Source organism: Pogona vitticeps, chromosome 2, assembly GCF_051106095.1.
Source record: "Pogona vitticeps strain Pit_001003342236 chromosome 2, PviZW2.1, whole genome shotgun sequence".
Classification (NCBI taxonomy): Eukaryota; Metazoa; Chordata; class Lepidosauria; order Squamata; family Agamidae; genus Pogona; species Pogona vitticeps.
The window spans coordinates 269,978,970-269,993,868 of NC_135784.1; the positions used below are offsets into that span (position 1 = coordinate 269,978,970).

A 14,899-nucleotide genomic window follows, 5' to 3' on the forward strand; every position below is an offset into this window, starting at 1 on the left:
GCCTCACACATCAAACAAGACTCATGGTCTTAGTCTAGCATGACTGGTCCTGTTCTTGGAAAAAGAGACATTTCCACATTATTGTCAATAGTATGTACTGTATTCATTTATTGAATTGTTATCCTATCTTTCCACTAAAAACAGGGGTCAGTATGGCTAGCAACAATAAAATTACAGGTGAGTTATCAAATTATAATTAAACCATAAAAAACACAACTGTGTGGGTCATGTGGGGTTCTGAATTTTTAATTTGTAAACCTCCCAAAGCAGTGTGTCCACTTGAGGGGCGGTATATAAATAAATAAATAAATAAATAAATAAATAAATAAATAAATAAATAAATAAATAAATAAATAAATAAATAAATAAATAAATAAACCATTCAAAACAGTTCAATTAAGGGTACAGAAATAAAAAAGAAAAGTTGAAACCTGATTCAGCACACAAGCCATCTCAAAAGCCTCATTAACCCACCTCATCTCTCCAAGGATCCATTGACCACAACCTTGGGTTATAAAACTCAGAAGTATCCAAATGTATCAGACCTGTAGAATCGTTACCACCCAAGACTTAAAGACACCAGCAGCTATAAGATATAGACCATAATCACAGTAATACTCATGCCCTGATAAGACTTGCTTATATACGTTGAGAGGAATATGTTTTACTTGCATGTTTGTAAGCTTTCCATTTCAGAATTGCCAGACTGTTCTGAAACCAAACAATTTGCTGTGAGATATAGGATATTTATAAATAACCTGTGCATGTATAAAAGTACTGGATAATATAAGAAGCTGTCTTGCATGGATAAGGAATACTTCTAGACCTTGTTGACATGATTTTGTGATTAATATAATGTCAACAGCTTTCTGTTTTTTAAAGTGAAATAAAAATGAAAAGTGAAATAGAAAAACACTAGAGCAACCCTTCTGCTAAAGCCTAACCCTTCTCACAGGACCAGAAAGGGTTACATGGTAGGACTGCTGCAGTCACCAAGATTATCTTGAATAAGCAAGTCCTGCCGAAGAAGCAAACCCACACAGACAAAAATAAAAAATTAAAAAAATCAACCAGTTTCAAACCAAATAAATACATCCTGCTGCTTTTGGCTATTGAATTGGACTCAGCGTGGGAGGGAAGAAGGCAAGAGGAAGAGTAGGGATTCAAAGAAGCTGGGATCATTTACCATAAATTGGAGTCCTGGAGACTGCCACAGAAAGACAGCAATTTTGGGAGGGAAATTGCTATTGTCTTATTGTTAAGAAGAAAATCTTGCATTTCATTGAATTATTTCAGTTGCACATGGCTTGAAGAACTTTGGCTTGCTTAAGGCATGTGCAATAGGACTGGACATAATGAAAATCAATAAAATCAGAAGAAGAAAATTCAAGTCTGACTTTTAACTTCACAGAGCTGTGACTTCAATTTTAACTTGTAAAGCCAATGGAGAGTTTTCCACTCCTTCTTAGTTGCACCCTGACAGGACCGGCCCTGCCATTAGGCAGAGTGAGGACACTGGCTTGAGTAAGAAATTTTAACAATAGAAACACAGATAACGTCTGCACAGCTCTTCTAAGAAACCCCAGTGACCTTCACTGTTTCATGAAAGTGGAGGATACATCACACAGTCTGAGTTTTTCCCAAACTAGACCACTGTCTCAGAAGTGCGTATACGACACAATTCCTGTGTGAACATTGAAATAAGGTTGAACCACTAGTCAATCTGGCTTTTACACATGGAAGTGGAGACCATCATGCCCTTCATCTCTGACTGGAAAATCTGTTAGTTGGGTACTGCAGCCTGAGAGGGAGGATATAGTGAATTACCTATTATTAATATTAATAATAATAATTGTGGATCGTCAATTTTGACTTTTCGTAGGTTTCTAGGCAGAGCATGAAGAGACTGTGTGTGTGTGTGTGTGTGTGTGTGTGTGTGTGTGTGTGTGTGTGTGTGTGTGTGTGTGTGTGTGTGTGTGTGTGTGTGTACCCAAGGCTACACAAGCTAGCTCGTCTGGGATGCACAATAGGGAAATGGCCTCCCAGCCTCTGGCTCCACAGCCAGATACCTAAACCACTGAGCTGTTCAGCCAGACCACCAGCTGTTTAATAACATCTAAAATAAGTAAGTTCCCAAGTGGGTAAAAAGTTTTCCAATATGCATCCTGCCCAGCAGAGATAGTATTCTGTTTCGGTGTCCATGCTAGCTGTCGGCTTTCGGAAGTTATTGTCTAAATCAGTGGGTATTAAGTTCACTACCTAGTAGCCCAAGGTACCCTCGATTTCCATTGCGCCTCCTGGCAGAAGAGCTAGCCTGTGCAATGTTGGGAGCCCATAGAAGAAGAGAATGATAAACCACTTCTGAGTACTCTGTACCTTGAAAACCCGGACAAAGATTGCCAGAGGTCTGGAGTCAACTTGACAGCACATTCTTGTTGTTGTTTTGAACATCACTTAAGTTCGATTCATCAATCATTTATGAATACCACTATGAAATTTAGAGAATTAAATTCTTGTGTGCAATTTGTCTTTTTTGGAAGCTCTGGGGAACTTCCCTGCCCAGGATTTTGGGATGATGCAAAACTCTAAACACATTTTTAAAAAACTGAAAATAAAATACACAAGGGAAAAATGTGTACTCCAAAAATCCAGCAACTGCAAACAATGTATTAAAAAATAAATCACATCATGTGCAGACAACTCAAGGGTGAGATCTCTTGCTAGCTGTTAAAAGGAATTTGTGAAATACTTTTCTCTTTTGAAAACCACAAATAAGCAAATGCCACTTTAGTATATTTTGAATGGCACCACAGTCTCACAGTAGGTTTTCAGAGGCTCTCCAGTTTTCACATAATACAGTTTGCTCTCAGTCTTCCAAGAGGGATAACAGAGTTATCAAGACATTAATGTCTGCAATTAACTCCTGTGTGGTCCTTTTCCACAAACTACATGGAAGAGAGTCATTATTCAAAGTGACAAGCATCTGATTACAAATCTTTTTCATGTCATGGATCCCATCATTGGGATGGTTCAGAATCACAGATAATGTCCTGCCACTATCAGAACTATATCCACCTTAAGCCTGTAAGTACTCCTTTTGTCTCTATTAACAAACAGTCATGGACAAGAGGATCAAACTGGCAACTCACTGGCCAACAAGGAATAAGGCTATCAGAAATGCCACATTCATGATATCAGGCTACACCCCATCTCTGTTAAATCTCAACCTGTCCTTTGAATGTTAGTCTCGTTTGGCTCATTTGCACTACCTTCAAGGGTCTAGGAATAATCTATCCACCATCAAATTTTCCTTGAAGTAGTCCCAATGATTTCTCTACATTTAACTTGGAAGTAGCAGTATGCACACCTACGCAGATGTGATGTTTCAACTTCTTCCAAGTGAATCCAATTTAAATTATTTGTGAGTTACAACAGTTTTTATTAATTTTACCATAGCCTTGTCTTCTTTCTGCTCCAGGCAGTTTTGCTCTATGAAAGCCCTGAATGACACATGTCACACAGTAGTATTTTGAGGGACAACAAATAATTTACAAACTTATGCTAAACTCTTGGTCAGTTTAACTGGTTGTAAGTACTCAGGGTAGATTCTTTCCTCACATTGAGATTCATAGTAGCAGGATGGCTTAGCCCACTGGTTCTTAACCTTTGTTACTCAGATGTTTTTGGACTACAACTCCCAGAAGCCTTCACCACCAGCTCTGCTGGCTGGGGTTTCTGGGAGTTGCAGTTCAAAAACACCTGAGTAACAAAGGTTAAGAACCACTGGCTTAGCCTACAAGAGCTTGGTATAATTAGAAATGCTGAGGTTTGAGGGTGCTCTTCTCTTACCAAGAACTGTCCAAGTGAATAAGAAAAGAACAAAAATAAATGTTGAATGGGCTACCTAGAGCCCTGCAAGTACGAAGAGGTAACTCCCACAAGCCAAAACCAATGGCCAGGGATTCTGGGAGGTGTTGTTAAAAACACTGAGTGGGCGGCAGATTAGATACTCCGAGTTTAGACTATGTATGTTGGCCAAACTATACATTCCATCACACTATGAGAGAGATTTCCTTTAATGCTGATTGCGTGCAATTGTCACAGCTGGAGCTTTTCTCAATTCCCTTAATTTACAAATTAGCTTGCCTTGTTTTGTGACTGGTTTCTTCATGTCAGGACTGGGGCTTTAGTACAGGCAGGTTCCTCCCCATCTCTCTGGGGAGAATTGCTCTAAGGATTGCAGGACTGGGACCTTTCCCTGCAGCTGTTGCCCAGCTCCTCAGGAGAGCCACCTGTGGAAGCTGAGGACTGGGTTATATAAGAATCCCTGCCTACTTTTGTCTCAGCAATAGAGGTGTCTGGCTGTGCTTATTCCTGCCTTGCCTCTTCTGCATCCCTAGACCCTTCTGCCTTGAGATGGTTCTTGCTGGCTTTAACCCCTGGGACTGTCTGACTATGATTTGCATCATCCTTCCATCTGGCTGCTGTTCAGACTCAAAATCCCAGCTGGTTGGTCTCTGCTTGGGCTATGGGGTTGATTCTACCTTGTTTCTGTGGTCTTGCTCTGGACTGAGTCCTGGTGCCTCTTCTATTGAACCCTGACACTTCAGGCTTAAACACGGGATGCTTTGCCAGTTTGATTTCTCAGATACGAAAGATGGTCTCAGTCACATCTTTTGACCATAAAATGCCTACTCAGGTGTTCCTAAAAAGGGTTAATCTGAAAGTATGACCAAAGGAAGAGTTTTAGGCCCATCCTCTTTACTGTCTCCATTTGAAGGAGGAGAGGCTGGAGAGGAAACAGTCTGTTCCACATGAAACCTTTCCACACAATCAGGAGTCCTGATTTTTTTCAGAAGTCCCAGTCACATGGAAAGAGTCCACATGGAGCAGAAGCTTTCCTCTTCAGACTACTCTCCCTGTGGAGGCTGGAGACAGTAACTAGAGGAGGGACATAAAATAGTGCTTTCTCCTTGTTTGTGCTTTTCAAATTAACCTTTTTGAACACCTAGTAAAGGTAAAGGTTCCCCTTGACAATTTTTGTCCAGTCGTGTTCGACTCTAGGGGGTGATGCTCATCCCTGTTTCCAAGCCATACAGCCAGCATTTTTGTCCGAAGACGATCTTCCGTGGTCACACGACCAGTGCGACTTAGACATGGAACGCTGTTACCTTCCCACCAAGGTGGTCCCTATTAATCTACTCACATTTGCATGCTTTCGAACCACTAGGTTGGCGGGAGCTGGGACAAGCGAAGGGCGCTCACTCTGTCGCGTGGATTCAATCTTACGACTGCTTGGTCTTCTGGCCCTGCAGCACAGGCTTCTGTGGTTTAGCCCGCAGCGCCACCATGTCCCTGCTTTTGAACACCTAAAGAGGGCTCAATGTGATTTATGTTATAACAGTTTGTTGTTATGTGATGCCAATTGACTTATAGTGATCCTAATGGGGTTTTCAAGGTAAGTGAAATATTTAAGGAGTGGTTTTACCAGTGCCCCACCCTCCTCAGCAGAGATTTGAACCCAAGCTTCATGAGTCCTCCTAATCCATCTCTCTACTACACCACACTGGATATAATGAAGGTTAGTTGTAACATATAGTTTTGCCCATGACTCTTTTCAAATGATTGTGAGATAGTTAAAAAAAAAAGTTTACTTACCTTTGCTATGTTGAAATCTTTGTGCTAAGGAATGTGAAAGTTTTACCGCTGGTCCGAAACAAGTTTAAAAAGATTCTCAAACCACCATTTTATTAACAATGCAGAATGTTAGAGGAGATGAGAAGTTGATGACTTATTCCACTGTGACATATTCACCATTGCCAGATGCAGTCTGCATGCTGCGGACTGTCCACCCAAGGGAGTAAATTAACTCCGTCTGCCATGAATACAAGTTGGTTCTCTAGTTTTTAAAATCTCAGTGTTCAGAATTATCATTCTTTTCTCTGCCTTGTGTGCTCATAAATGGTGAAGCTAAATTGGAAAAAAAGAGAAGAAGCCAGGGTTGCTAACTGTTCAAAAGTTTAATGTGCCGCATAACTAGAATTAGATGTGCTAATGAAGTTTCTGCTGCTGAGAGATTGTTACGTGATGTATGTAGTGAGAAAGATGTCTAAATAGCCAATACAAATAAAAGCTATGCCAATTTTTCACATGTCTTGCTCATTTCCCCACACACTCCACATACATGGATTAGTATTTGCATTAAGATATTTTTAATTAAAACTTGAAGGACAGTTTCTTTTAAAACTTTCTAGAAACTGGTTTTGAGATGAGTAGCACCTGCAATATAAATAGGACAATAATACAAGAGCTAGAAAAGAAATTCCTCATGTTTGGCCAAAGATTGTCTGCTGTGCCGGCTATATAGTCAATGCGGCCTGAGCAGAGATAAAAACAGTAATAGGTTTTTTGGACTTGAACTCCTACAACACTGCAACCGGTACAGGTTTGGGCCATAACTGACTTGGCAGAGGACATTGTAGCTATTTGTAGTATAGAATGTGGGATATTGCTGTTGGAAAACAAAAACAAGACAAACGTAGGCAGTCCTGACCCTGACTGCACAACCTAGATGACAATACTCCATCATTTAGCTGCAATTAGCCATAGCAAGTGATGGTGCAAACCATATGTGAACATCAATAGGATTCTAGCCATTGATTTTAGTCATCAACAACAGGTTGATCAGATCTATAAAATAAAAGAAGAAATGATCCAATGTGAGGTGACAAGCAAAATTTTAATTGGGATATGCATAGCAATATTAAATCCTTCCCTTCGGATATTACCATATCACTAATATACAGTTGCCATCAGCCAGCTGAGAGTGTTGTGTACCTATATAGCCCAAGTATGTTTTTCAGCCCAGCTAGGAGTACTGCATACTTTGAGGTTTTTGAGTGAAACCTGAGGTGTAATTGTTCATTTCTCCCATCCATATTTTTTCCCATTCAGCACTTAATCTATATACTTTTATGATATGAATGTCAGAATCTGGATTTTCATTGTAGCAAGTAAAAACAGAGTTTGGAAAAGTTACTTTTTTGATCTACAACTCCCACAACATGACAATCATCACAATTGCTAATTAGGATGGCCAGAACATTCTAGGAATGGTACTGTAGACCAGAAAAATAAAGCTCTTGCTTGAACTAGCAAGATTGATGGTGTAAATCTACCATTTTCTGTAAGGGCTGGAAAATGGTTAATAACATGTAAAATATCCTAGTCCTTTGCAAAAGGACCAGTATATTTATATCACTTGCTGCCAAATGTTTTGGGAAAGAAAATGTCAGATACAAGGAATTGGATCTGGCGCCATGCATTATGTGACCCCAATCATTCTCATGCATTTTGATCTAAAACAAAGTTCTTTCAGAAATTACCTCAGAACAGTTGAACATTTCTCAGGCAAGATGAAAGAGTCTTGAATCACCCATTATGGCAAAAGTGTGTTTCTGCCTTGTGGCATAGTAGTTAAACTGCAGTTAAGGCTCTGCTGATGACCTGAGTTCAATCTCAAGTAGTCATTTCAAGGATTACTCGGCCTTCCATCCTTTCAAGGTAAACTGAGTACCCAGCTCACTTGGGGGGAGGGGAGAAGAGAGAATGTGTAACTAGCATAATTAAATTGTAAACCACCCAGAAAGTGTTTTAAGCACTATGGGGCGGTATATAAGCAGCACATGTTGCTTTACATTGCTATCCCTTCAAATCTTTCAGTACCTGAGATATCAGATACACAAAACAAAAACTGTGCAGTCTCCCAAATGACAGTTGCAAAACAAAAGCTAATTTATAAAATGTAGACTGAGGCAAATTCAAGTTGGAACAAAGAGACAATGTTTTCCTCTTATGGGTGCACTACTTCTATATACGGAACCAGCATCTTGTCTCGTGAGGCCCCTTAGAGCTAGGAGGCAGCTGAGGTGAATGAGCTACTTCCTCCTATGGGACTTTTTCAGATCAGGAAGCACATGCACCCTCCGATACCGCAGAGCTATGAGAAAATATGTAACAGAAAGAGGGGAAAGATACACACCCTACTCCTGTCCCTCTTGAAACAAAATTATAAGTTCAAAAACAGAATGATAAGAATTTCTAAAGAAACTCTAAAAACATCCTGAGGCAGACAAGCAGAAGCCCCTTTTGCCAGGGAAGAAAACTTCTGAGCAATTAAAGTGTGGACTTTGGTATGCATTAGTAGTTGCTGAAATGGAAAGTTTTGTGTTTTCCCAAGAAGTACAGTATTGCATTTCCCTGCATCTCTGCCTAGCCATAGCAAATACTATGCTGTTTGCACTCTTCCTTTAGCCAATTGGCAATTCTATCTCTTGCAGAAGAGATGTGAGAACAAGTTATACAGGTTATACAAGGCAATGGAGAATGTCCTTGGGTCTGGATACCTCCACTTTTTGGTGGCAAATGCTATAGCAGTAGGGGACCCTTGGTGCTATATTATCCACATAGCACCAAGGACTAGAGCAGACCTGGCCAAAGTGTTGCCCGAGGGCCACATACGGCCTGCAAGCTGCTCCTGTCCAGCCTGCGGACAGTTTTGAACATCAAAACCATTTATAGCTTTTTGTCTAAAGTTGATCAGTTAACATATCGCAAAAAACTTCTTTAGTATTTGTGAAGATTACCAAGTTTAAAATAAAAACAATAATAGCATCACTGTTTCATTTTATTTTTAAGTAAAGTTGGTTCGGCCCCCAAACACAGTTCAGATTTTTCATGTGGCCCCCCTATAGAAATTAATTGCCTACTCCTGGACTAGAGGTGCATCTAGTCAACTTCAATGGCCTCTTGGCCATACACGTACTTTTGTTGGAAGCTAAGAATTTCATGGTAGTCTTTTGACAGTTCAGGGCCAGGGGACATGATGCTCAGATGGTTCCATATACAGTATTAAGAAGTTTGTCTGCATTCTTGGTAACTTTTCCCTCTCTTCCTTAGAACTACAGTCTTCTTGAGATGACAAGTAAATTGGTCAAAAAATCAAATGGGGAGATCTGTGGTATCTGGTGACCTCATTAACCAGTGCAGGGCTGTTTCACAACAGTTCATGCTATTAGAAAACAGGTCCCCTACTTGTCAATAAATTGCATGAAATTACATGACAGCATGATACATTTTCTGACCATTTCAAATTATAGACATAGAGCAGCAGCACTTGAAAACAATATGATGCTACCTAACAAGTGCTGTGATAGAACACATGAAGGGGGGAAATGCATTTATATCCTTTCTTGAGATTCACCACTTATCTGGATATAGAGCTTCTTTCAGAATTTCCATTATTAGATTACTGTGGATACCACACTTCTTTTCACCGGAAAGGGGGTAATTTTCCTCTAACCCTCTTAGCCCATGTTTCAGCCATATTTTATTCTCTCTATGGAATGGCTTGATTTTCTCGATGTTGCCACATAATATGAGAGTGAAGAACTTCAATGAAAACAGGGAAAAGATTCTTTTCTCACTACTGTATAAATGATAATAGCATTCTAATTATTCTGAGACTGAAATGGAAAGGCAGAGAGAAAGTAAGGCTGTGGAAAAGAAAATACCTTTTATTGCCCTTTTAAAATATTAGAAGAATTGCAACTTCACACTGGCATCCTTTAAGGACACTTGGGTAGATATAAAATGCACTATGTAACACACATGACAATAGGGAAAGGTTGGTGTGTTTTATTTTAAAAGGACAAGTGTTTTATTTATTTTATTTATTTATTTGCAATGTTGCTCTGTGGCACATCTCCACTGTAAGCAGAGACATTGCCTCCTAAACAGGGTTTATTGCGTAGCCATATTCAGGCCTTAAGCCTGAATCTGTGAATGGCACAATGGGTGTTGAGGCACTGGTAGACACCCTTATATCCCCACTCCACTCAGATGTCTCTCAGATCTTGGCACGTTTCAACACATAAAGCTTTGAGACACTTTGTAAATGGGGAATGGGGTATATATGCGCCACTACTACCCATTGAGCCCCACATGGATACGGGTTTAACACTTGCATAGGGTTATAGGTGACAGTCTAAACATGGCAAAGAGAAGGAATGAGGATATAGGCCCAGACATAGCATAGGCTGCTGCTGGCCTGAGCAGAAAGGCACTGTATCCTAATACTGAAGTGATTCACCCTGCTCCATTCATGAGCTGCCAGCTCCATGTCATGAGCAAAGGAGGAAACAGTAAGAAAATAAGAATTGTGGAAAATTGTTGAAAGACATGGCAGTGTGTTCCTTATGGCCTTCCCTATGCCTCTTCAGCTATTTTTCCACTCGTAGGTGCTTTTTTCATACTTGACGCAGGTCAGTTGTTAATATTGTCAGCTCATGTGCCTGGGACAGAGGTTGAGAGCCACCTTGACCTTTGACTCAGACAAAATGTGTTGAAGCTGTAATCAAGCAAGAAGTGTAGAGAACTATCTGGAGAACTGAGGCCTTTCAGAAGGTCATGAATCTGGTCTGGAGCCAGGTAAGTACTGCCCCTCAGCTGTGGCTTCAAATGCCACAGTCTTCTCAGTTTGGCCCAGCAAAAGTTCTCAAATAGTGCTTGGTTGGGCAGAACAACATGGGGCAGAGACAAGAATATGAAAGACTGCCAGGTTGTACAAGGAGAGAAATTGCCTTGTATATTTATAGTCTAGGGGGAAACAAGCTTTTTCATGGCATGCCTTTATCATTCTGTAGATTCATTTGGCCTTCAGCAATACTCCTCTGGGTGCTTCCAAATGAGGATTTTATTGTGAAATGGTCCTGCCTGTTTTCTGGAACATCGTGGTAGCATCGGATGGTGCCAGTTTCTACTTGTAATGTCCTGTATTCTTTTGTTGCTGCTTCCATTTCTTTTCTTTCCACAATAATAATTTTAAAAGCTGGAAAAGACAGAATAACTTCACAGTTCCTTTTGGCTGTTGGTGCCTTATTTGATCAAACACAATTTCTAAAATCAGTTCCAGAATTTAAGTGTGCACCCAGCCTCCACTGCTCTCAGTTCATTCCCATCTCCCCACTCATGTATCTGTTAGTTGCAGTGGCCAGAATCCTATTGGTGTTGACTAATAACTAGCCACACCTAACCACAGTTAATTGATAGGGAGCTGGGGCACATCCCATTTCCATAATTGTTCATGCGAGCAGAGGGACATGTCCAAGACCCTGGCACCTTGTCAGTTAGCCACAACTAACCACAGTGGGCTCAGCAGGGCCAGAGTTTGGGATGTGACTTTTAAAGAGTATGTAGAGTTTCAAAGCCTCAAAAGGTAATTAGTTACTGTTACAAATCTTTTGAAAAACTATTTCCTATTTCTCAAAGCTAACAAGAATAACTCCTTTTCAGTTGCTTGAGAAAATCTACATGCTAAAAACCACTAATGTGAGGCACAGAACACACTTGGGCACTGTAAGCCACCGCATTAAAAATAAACACACATAAAGAATATGTATATTGGAAGTCCGTGGAATTAATAGGAGATTAATATATCTAGACCCACCACCGAAGATGCTCGAAAAAATTGAGGGGGGGGCACTAGAATACTGCTTTTTAGAGCCCAGCTGTGCCTCAGAAGAACCAGCTACTAACAAGTAAGCACTCTTTTCCTACAAGCATCATTAGAGGTTTTAAATTGAATTTGCTTTTTTTAGAAACATATTTTGTAGACTATCCTTGGCCAATTTGAGAATTAAGGTAGCAAGAAAAGACTACATATGCCCATTGCTATTGATTAAGGCAACAATCTTACGCACACAGTAAGTCCCTGTGAAGTTTATTGGATTTAACTGATGGTTAAAGAAGCTTTGAAACAGAACTTTCAAATGTTACTTTCTGGATTGCAACTTCTAGAATCCTCCAATTACAAAAAAAAAAAATTACATTTCTATGCTCTGCTTAAAAAGTACAGTTATGCTGGAGTGAGTTTATCTTTCATCATGTTACAATCATAATGTACAGAATCCTTTTATCAATTTAAACTCATCTAAGAGAAACCATACAAGTCCGAGTGGGAATTTGTCCACAAGGATTTAGAAAATGTCCTTGTGCAAGCATAAATTGGCAGCAGGATTCTGGATGTTGTAACTTTGCTATACCTTCAGTGTTTAAAAGGGGGATGAGGTACAAGTGGTGAATTATTGGCAACCAGTTACTTATAAACTGTGAGGAGAAGTGATATTTTTATTACATGCAGGCTCACACCAGGCAGGAACAGAAGAAACAGGTGGGCTAGGATTGCATGGAGTCTCACTATTAGCTGGTGATACAGTTGGCTCCCTCCTGTGCAAGACAGAGTTGGTTACTCTTCAGCTGCTTTTGCTGGGTGTTAGTGCTGTGCAGGCCCACATTATCTGACAATGCTCCATTGATTTCTTCCAAGGTGTTTATCCTCCCTTTTGATAAAATAGTATAAAGCCTCTATTTGCTCCCTCTCAATTATTCTCTGAATCACTTGCACTTTTACTTGTCTGTATACTGTATGTGGTACACAGTCAGGTGCAGATGGCGGAGAAATATCCCTGAAAGTTACTAAGATAATACTGTAAATTATAATCCAATAATCGTAAGAAGCAGAGGCACAAATGGATGGTGAAGTAATTCCCAAATGCCTTAAAGCAGGATGAAATGGGGTCAAAAAGGAACAATGAACTAGAAAGTAAAACATGATAAGGATTGCCCTGGAGAAAAGCTGGTGGAAACACAAAATCAGTATAAAGGTCCTAATGTGGCAGTTGGAACATAGAATTGTCTTTGGTTTATTTAATTGTGTCTGTACATATAAATATATGTGGCTGATCACAGTGAGGTGTGTTTAGGTAGGCGGCATCTGGCTGGGGAAAGCTCTCCTACTCAGACACTAAATCGCCCGGCAGTCTCCTCTCCATGCAAGTACAGTGAAGGAGACACTTCTCTTCATGGCACCAGTCTGAGCAGCTGAGTCTCCTAAATCATCCACCCAGGTCTCCACTGCTGTGTGGGTGGTAGAAAGAAAACAGAATGACAGAGCAGGCAATGAATGCCAAGGAATTCAGGAGTAGTGTGGCCTGGGTTAGGCACATAACAGGAAGCGGCTCTCCGCAGCAATGAGAGGCGGTGGCGGAGCTTTGTCTGTTGTTCAGATACCCACTAATCTATGATTACTGTGGAAACTTGAATGGGCCACTCATAATCTGCCTCACAAAACCTCTGAGAAGATATATAGGAGGAAGGGGCTATACATTCTACCCAAAGTTTAAGATTTTTGAGGGATGACTCCCAGAAGCCCTACCATGACCACCTCTGCTCATTCAGTTTTTCTCTAAATTCTGGGTCTGTCCTAAGAAAAGGACAAGACAGTGAAAAATAAAATAAGGATGCCATTCCTCAGTGGGTCTGGTGTGCACAGAAGCCATTTCTTTCCATTTCTCTCTCTTTGCCCTTCCTCTGATCTGGAAACTCGAAGACAAGTACTCAGATTTCGTTTAGATTATACACTAATGACTGGCTTTCTCAAAAAAAAAAAAGCCCTCACTAGTCATGGAAACATGTGCCACTTCCCAGAGGTCACCTTCCCTCTTTTGTGAAATAAATTCCAACGCAGAGTTTCCGGTGGAGCTCCCACACAAAGAATGGATATGTTACTAGCTTTGATCTGCTACTCCAGGCCACCACTACCCCTAGTACGGGCAACGGTCACACTAACTGGAAGATTCTGATAGTTGCAGTCCAAAAACGTAAATTCACCAAGCTTTGATTTCACAAGTGATTATGGCTCTGACGTATACTGCTCACACCGACTAACTGGAGCTGAGAGGTAGAGGGATTTCACTGCCACCATGCCGTCTTATTGGTGTTCTCTGATCATTTCATCTTGAGTGAGTTGAACTATGCTGGGATCTCATACTCCAGCATCACTCAACAAGGCCAGCCCAAGACATTTTGCTGAAGAGCACAAGAAAAAGATGGTGTCCCCACCCTAAATCCAAGTTCAGAAGCTGACAGTTGAATCTTCATCAATTCTGGCAGCAGGCTAACTAAGGGCTTACAAGATACTCCATGTGGTTCACACACAACTCTATCCCACAACATGTCACCACAGTTCCTCAATTCCCTGCAACCCTTGCCAAAGGTAGTTATCTTGCTCTGTCTAATGGTAGGATCAAGGCTTGCTGGTGACAAATACATATATATTTTCCATTGAGTAGATGCTTACTCACATGGTATGTGTCATGGCTGTGGATTGTTGTTGCTGCTGTTGTTATTGATGCTCCTGCTGCTGCTACTTTCTCCTGACAGGATGAATGTGAACATCAGAAAGTTAGGAAAGACTATGAGTTAAAGTTTGATTAGCATAAAGAATGTTTTCAGCACAAACTCGCTTAGGTGTAGCACTTTTCTCCCACCAGAAATGCAATTCAGTGTGAGCTGTTTCCTAAAGGAAAAGTACATGTGAGAATTTAGATTATTTTGTCTAGCACAGCTGCTGCTTATACTGCAAAACGAGAGCTGCAACTGATGACAAGGTAGTATGGAACTTGACACCTCTCCTGGCACTCGCCCAAGAACACAGAATGTTTTAGCCGGCCTGTGGCATGTGATACATTTCTTAATTGTTGATAACATATAATTAGGACAGTGTAAGCTAAGTTTAATGAAGGCAGTAAGTTAAACTTACAGGCTTTACTATACTTGGACAGACTTTGTTAGTCTTGGAGTGTGACTCGGCAGAATAACATTTTATAAACAGGACAAAATAGCATCTTCTCTTCGCAAACTATCAACCTAGAATTATGGCTGACACCCTAAACCACAGTAAATGTTGCATGTTGAATAAACGTCAGCTGGTCTGAAGGGGACACAGTGCCTAAAATAAAATTTTTCCTCCTTAAGGATGTTAAAGAGTCAAAGCTCTCAT

General features: G+C 40.5%; 1 long non-coding RNA gene across 1 annotated transcript in view; it reads right to left on the reverse strand.

Moving 5' to 3' along the window:
• Positions 1-14,207: 14,207 nt before the first annotated feature.
• Positions 14,208-14,899, reverse strand: part of LOC110073991 (uncharacterized) — an 85,786-nt gene continuing 85,094 nt past the window's right edge. Inside the window, exon 8 of the long non-coding RNA XR_013542206.1 lies at positions 14,208-14,273. This is a non-coding gene — a long non-coding RNA (uncharacterized LOC110073991). The remainder of the gene's footprint in view (positions 14,274-14,899) is intronic.